The following is a 7,031-nucleotide window of genomic DNA, read 5'->3' as shown; positions in this document are numbered from 1 at the left end:
CTCGGCGGGCGCTGCGGCTGCGTGTGGGGGTGGTGAGTGCCGGGAGGGGGTTGTGGGGATGAGCCCAGCAGCTCGGGAGAGCAGGGGGATGCGAAGGGTCCTGAGAACACCCTAAGAATTGGTGTGTGGGATCACGGAATCGCGAAGGCTGGAAAACAGCTCTCGGATCGTCTCGACCGATCGCCGGCCCTCCACCGCCGTCCCACAGCCCGTCCCTCAGCGCCACGCGAACGCGGTTCTCAGACGCTTCCAGGGACGGTGATTGCACCGCTTGCCCGGGCTGCTGTGCCACTGCGTCGCCGCTGTGAGAAGGGGTTTTTCTCAGTATCCAACCTAAAAATAAGTTGGAACGTTAGTTCTTCGTGGCAAACGCTGGGATTGAACGGCTGTGGAGATGGTGGAGGGCCTGGAGCACCTCTCCTGTGAGGAGGACCTGTGCGTGCTCAGCCCGGGTTACTCGGGCTCCGGGATCCCTGAAGGGAGGCCATGCAGAGGACGGAGCCAGGCTCTGCCCAGGACCAGCGGCCGTGGGCACAAAGCAGAGCACAGAGCTCCCTCTGAGTGCCAGGTAGCTCTCTGTGCTGTGTGGGTAGTGGAGCACTGGCATAACCTGCCCAGAGACGGGAAAGTCTCCTTGGAGACATACAGAATCACAGAATGGCCAGGGTCAGAAGGGACCTCAAGGATCATGAATCTCCAACCCCCCTGCCACATGCAGGGCCACCGACCTCCCCATTTGATACTAGACCAAGCTGCCCGGAGCCCCATCCAATCTGGCTTTGAACACCTCTAAGGATGGGGCATCCACAACCTCTCTGGGCAGCTGTTCCAGCACCTCACCACTCTCTCTGTAAAGAACTTCTCCCTGACATCCAACCTAAATCTTCCCTCCCTGAACTTAAAACCATTTTTCGGAGACCTCCAAAAGCACCTGGGCACCGTGCTCTGGGTGTCCCTGCTGGAGCAGGGGCTGTGCCAGATGGACCTGGAGGCCCTGCCTGCCTCAGAACCACTGTGATTCTGTGAAATCTCTGCTGGCACCAGAAGGCAGTTTCATGGTTTCTGTGGGCACAGGTATGTCAGGCACGCAGCTCGCTTTCTGCAGACTCAGACAGCACGGTTCAGCCAGGCAGGCAAGGCAGCCTGTGAGGCTTGGGCTGCTGCACAGTCCCCCTGCAGCTGTGGGGCAGTGGGGAAGGAGGAGCAATACATTCTGCTGCTGCTGCTTGCTGGGGCAGTGCGATGAGGCGGCTGCTTACAGCCCTGCCACCTTCCTTCTCTTGCAAACTTACACTCACAAAAATTCCTCTGTGTATATATTGTATTTGGTACACATATATATGTATGTCTGTGTGTTGGTGCTGCCCACACACAGTAAATACCTGTCCTGATTTCAGCTGCAATGCAGTTAACTTTCTTCCTCCTTCAGTTTCTTGTAGCTCAATCCAAAATATAGCAAAATGTAGTTGACAGAATTTTCAATTTAAAATAGAGGGAATTTTATCATACAATGAATATAGTGAGTAAACTGTCCCACCTCACTCCTATCTTGGTATGTGACTTCCTCACTGCTTTCTCTCCCCAGATTTTATTGCCCACGCCCACTTGTGAGCACGCCGTCTCTCGGACAGAGGCCGCCAGGTAGCCTTATAGTGACAGCATTTTCCAGTGCCAGGGAAAACCTCCACCCTCACAAGCTCAGATCCTGATCAGTCTCAAGATAGAGCCTGCCAAGCAGTTGCCTCCCTTTGTTTCCAGCATCAAGACTTTGTGAGGTATAGTGAGCCCACACGGCATTACACGATGCGTGGCTGCCTATATAAGGGTGGGGAGGCCATGAATACCTCCCTGCACAACAGTCATAAACACGGAAAGGGTGTGAACAGGGAAGGGCAAAGACTGCAACCATGAGATCATGCTTTTACTTTGGAATCCCGGTGACCTTTAGATGATGTTGCTTAACACATGCAACCACCGATATTTTGCGTTCCTAAACCGCCCACCAACACGGCTCAGAAATTTCACTTTGTTTCAGAGTAAATTGCCGGAAAACATACAGGTGGTTTGCTTTTTTCCCATGGATTTTTTAGTGAGGATTCATCTGATAACTTTGCTCTGGTTATTACAATTATCGTAAGCAGTACTGACTTGTCTCCTTGTTACCTTGTGCCCAGTTAAGTATGATTTCCCAATTTAGAGATGAAGAAGCCTCACAGTCACTAGTTAGCAGCACAGGGAGCATAATCTGTATCTTCTGACTCAGAGTTCTGTGCTTTGAACAGCAGACCATACTTCCTTCTTCAACAAATTCATGACAGCATCTAAAGGAACTTTAGAACTTAAAAACAGCTTTCCTCTGAAATGTTTAAGGTAATGCAGCATAAACAAGTTAGCTGTATGTAAGCACAACCAAGGTCACTGATACATTTAATTTTGGTGTAGACAGATGATTAGATGTCCCCAGTTTTCCTCTCTTTCCTAAACAACTATTATGTATATATAGAACATGGCAGTTTGGCAAGTGTTTCTAAAAGGCAGATTTGATTTCAGTTGGTGTTTCTGCATGCTTCATATGTTTTGTCTAGGATTTTTGGGCGTAAAAGTTTTCACTACTATTATATATTTGCTTTCTGTTAAAAAAATCTGTATACAGATCTTTCACTAAGGCAAGTTTTTATTCTGTAGACTTTCATCATGACCCTTTATCCATAGTGTAAGGTTGCCTTGTAGCAAAAGCACTAACTGGCAGGCAGATGCTCTACGAAAGTGAAAAATCAGCAAAAAGAAGTGATAAGGCAACTCATTGTTCAATTCATTAAATCTGATGGTTGTCCAGCATAACACTTCATTTAATCATTCATATTCAATGCCATTTTGGCACTCCTGACATAAACTTCTGGGGACAGAAAGTAATACCAAACCTTTTATCACCACTACTTTTTGACATGAGTTTCAGTAGTCATGGCCTCAGTTTCCAGAACTGGGGAATGCAGAAAACAAATTGTAAGTCAGACTGGACTAAATAACACGTCTAGTCCTACTACCCATTTAAAAGAAAATATAAAATTCTCCTAGCTATTCTGATACTAAAGCCATGAAACGTTTGCAAGACATGGTGATGTACTGGTAAGAGATTGCTGTTTTCTTTTGTTAATATTGCTTGGGAAACTGGTTCTTCCCCACCCCCATCTGGAGGACCACCAAGGAGGCAAGAACAGAGCTATTTAGGACCACACAGGAAGGGGGAAGAAAGGTCCAGATGAGGAGTGATCCCCTTTAAATACTGTTTTCTTTGTGTCTGGACTCAAGTCTAAACACCCATGGCTCTGTGAAGGACCAGAGCAAGTGCTGCTCAGTGACATCTCTCTGGTTGCTCCAACCAGCCAGGCCATGGCTGCCACATAGCAATGTCACTGCGATGACGCGTTGGTGTCATGGTGATGTTTGAACATTGCCCAACAAAACACCCCAACAGTTCGGTCGGATTTCGCTTACCAACTGGCAGGGCAAAGACTGCCTTACCACAGAAATGCCTCTGCGTGAGAACTCCAGTCAGAGAGAGACAAGGAAAATTAAAATTTAGCCACCTGAACCAGAAACATCTTCTGTTTCAGTGCCAGAAAAGCCATTTGAGTCCTCAGGCTCCTCTTCTCCTTCCTTCCTAATAGGATGAAAAGGAACAATATGGGATGCTGCTGCAGCATGGATAAAGGAAGAAAAAGATTCACTAATTTTTCAGATGAAGAACAAACCACATGTTTTCCTCACATTTCTTTTGAGGAGAGCAAAGCCAGCATCTCCTCAGCCCTCAGCTTTCCACAGAAACTCTGCAACTGGTTGAAAGTGACCAATTTAAGATGATTTGGCAGTGTCATAGTGGAAACTGTGTTGTCATCGATGAAGAAATATTTAAGCTGGGAAGGAAAGGACCTGTGAGAGTTTTTCGGACTACAAGCATGAAAAGCTTCATTCACCAACTTAATTGTATGAATTCACCAAAACACACTGTGACAGCAAAAGATCTCCTTCAGTTGCCAAATTTCTTGCAAAGGAAGAAACATTTGCTGCTTACAGGAAGGTATGTCAGTTACTACACACATAAACCAACCCTCACAAGATTCTGGTGGGAGGGTTGGAGGTTCCAAGAAAATAAGTCCTGGTAATAGAGAAGAGGATGATGACAGTAAATGTTCTGATCTCCATTTCTTTCTCTGTCTATTTCTGGGTATTTTAGAGTAGCACTGCTGAGTGGTAGAAATATGAATAAGATTTGGGTTATATCCCAGTTTGAACCCATGGAATAGAAAGATAACTAGATCAGGATGTGATGTCTATTTACTTCAGTATGTTTGCAGCATAACTTGTTTTAGTCAGCCTAAGCTGTAGGATTAATCCGACCTATAGACATTTTTAATTTTAATTTCATTGAGCAATTAAAAGTCTTACTTCCTGTATCTTGCTGCCTTCCAGTCCCAATTGGACAGCAACTAACTTGTCTCTGCATTTTTCATTCACTCTTCTACTCTCACCCATGCTTCATGACAGATGATCCACAACTGCCTGAACACTGCCAGCAAGGGGCTGCCCTGAGGAGAGGAGAGGTGGCTGCCCCTGCCCTGCAGGACCTGAACGAGAGCCACCTGAGGAGCAGACCAGGTGCCCAGCTGCGGGGAGCAGCTGCTGGGTGAGACAAGAGCCTGCTGGCAGCACCAAAGGAAGAAGGCGCAGAGACAGCAGCACCCATGGGCCCCCACCACTCAAGTGCCCTAAGAAAGCCACCACCCAAACCAGTGCTGCTCCAGCCCTGCCAGACCTACTGCAGCAGCACAGAGGGAAACGTGCCAGCCTCTGGCTCCCTCTCTGCTGCCACTGAGCAGACAGATAATTCTGGCAATATGTTTGAGTAATACACCTTCTCCACTCTCAGGTCATTCCTTTATTTATCTATCTATCTCTCTAACTGTTCTGGAAATAAAATGTTTAAAGAATAAACTTTTCAGTTGTCGTGTTCTTTTAGTCGTTCTTTCATTTATTTAATGGTGAAATCTCCAATTAAATCTATATTTTGTCTCTCAAAAGGAAGCAGCAAAAGAAATGATTCTAGCATCAACTTAATGGTAAGATTCAAGCTCTAGATTCTAAGCTTAGAAATAACACAAACTCCAAAGCATTGTTTAATTCTGCTTGTATAAATTTTTTTTTTCATAGCAATTCCCAGTAGAAGTAAATCTTTTTTTGATAGAATTCCCATCACAGGTTAAAAGGCAAGTAAGCTTTAAAAAGCACACTGCTACACAAACTTCTCTTATCACTCTTAATTCTCTAACTGCACACAGAATTATCCAAATCATCTTACTACTAAAGTAAGATGATTTGGATATATTTTCCTGAAAGAAACACAACCCAAACAACAAACAACACTAAGCTGTATCGATACTTTAATAACTTCACTTCTTCTCCACCACAGACTGAAGCTGAAAATGCAGATCATCCCCAATTAAAACAATACGAAACAAAACAAAACTCCACCTGTTACCCCACTGATTTTGTAAAACAATGCTGAGCTGTAAATTTGGAACTGACAGCAGCTTCAGCAATGGTGATATATGGAAAATGTTAGAAAGACCAAAGGTGAACTCAATGGAAGAAAAAAACACCCCAAAATGAGAACTAGGAAGCTTCCAGTTGCATGCATAAAAAAGAAATCTGTGCACAAGTAGATTAATAGAGGTGAGGTCACATCAATGCAGTGTTGAGCAGGAGAATCACTTCCCTCAACTGGCTGGCTGTGGTTGAAGCAGCCCATGACATGGTTGGCCTTCCTGGCCACCTGGGCACACTGTTGACTCATGTACAACTTTGGTCAACCAAGACCCCCACACAGCCGGGGTTGCCCTTTTCCAGTTGCAGAATTCAGTACTTGTTAAGCTTCATGTAATATAGTATAGGGTTTTCATATAATATAGTATAGGGTTTTCATAATAAACACCATTTTTATGGCTAAATTATTTTTATACATCATTAAAAAGGTGGTAAAATCCTCGTCTGTGCAAAAAATATTTTCAAGAGTTTTAACACATTGTTTTTAATGTCCATGCAATTCCTATCTCTGTGGTTTAAATTTACAAAGCAGAGCAGCTTGTAGAAGACAGCAGCAACACTCAGTAATAAGTAACTGAGAAGTGATTAAAACATCTCTTCCAAAAGCTGAAGGTCAGGATTAGGGCAAGGTGCATCAATACAAACATTTAACATCCTCCTTACAATGTATTGAATAAAAGTGCTTTCAATTTCCTTAGACTCCCATAGACTTCTATATTGCATACCAAGGTGCAGTCACATTCCGGCTCTGGAAATGTACTTTCTGCTTAAAGTGATGCAATGGTTCTACAGGAAATTTTGCTGATGGAATGCAAAACATAAATGTGCACTGCTGTAGATACACTGGCACAAGTCAGTATATCTGTGCTTGTGAGTATACGTGCTTACCTCCTGCTTCCTGGCTAGTGCTTGGGGGGCAGCTATGCATAAGAAGAGGTGAACATAATGAGGAATATCATCACCATTTGATCCCAGACACGCACACAGCCCTTTGCTGAATCCAATCCTGCATATATAATCTTCTGAACAATCCATGTGTGAATATTTGAGTCTGATTTTGGCATGAAAACTTTGCAGCCAACACATTTCGGTGCAAACTTTATGATGTGTGTTTTGAAAAATGTTCAGAGCTTTTCTCTGAAAGTTTGTTGAAAGAAAGAAAAAGACTTGTTCTGCCTTTGTTCAGTGTTGAACTGCTGCTTAATACATCGTTAGTTCTGCTTTGCATATATAAATTATGTATTTTAAAATAATTTTTACCCCTAGGAGTGGAAAACAAAGTACCTGTCATACTGCACAGAAAGAAGATGAAAAATCAAACATCTGCTTTTTGAACAAAATTTTGTCTTACACAGCACTTATTCTTGCTATGGACCTTTCCTTGAACTGTCATAGGATTTCAAAAGGCCCCAGCAGGAGATGGATAGCAC

General features: G+C 44.1%; 1 long non-coding RNA gene across 2 annotated transcripts; it reads left to right on the top strand.

Moving 5' to 3' along the window:
• On the top strand, positions 1-5,058 carry LOC104911561. Of its 2 annotated transcripts, none has more exons than XR_002116217.2 (3): positions 1-32; positions 1,586-4,078; positions 4,546-5,058. It is a non-coding gene; the product is annotated as an uncharacterized LOC104911561 (long non-coding RNA). The 2 variants fall into 2 exon arrangements; XR_794007.3 differs by lacking the exon at positions 1-32 and adding an exon at positions 837-1,074 and having other exon boundaries at positions 4,546-5,057.
• Positions 5,059-7,031: the final 1,973 nt, after the last annotated feature.

Source organism: Meleagris gallopavo, chromosome 6 (genome assembly GCF_000146605.3).
Source record: "Meleagris gallopavo isolate NT-WF06-2002-E0010 breed Aviagen turkey brand Nicholas breeding stock chromosome 6, Turkey_5.1, whole genome shotgun sequence".
In the NCBI taxonomy this organism is placed as follows: Eukaryota; Metazoa; Chordata; class Aves; order Galliformes; family Phasianidae; genus Meleagris; species Meleagris gallopavo.
The sequence above is the reverse complement of the archived record's forward strand: the minus strand, read 5'-3'. Positions and strand labels throughout refer to the sequence as shown.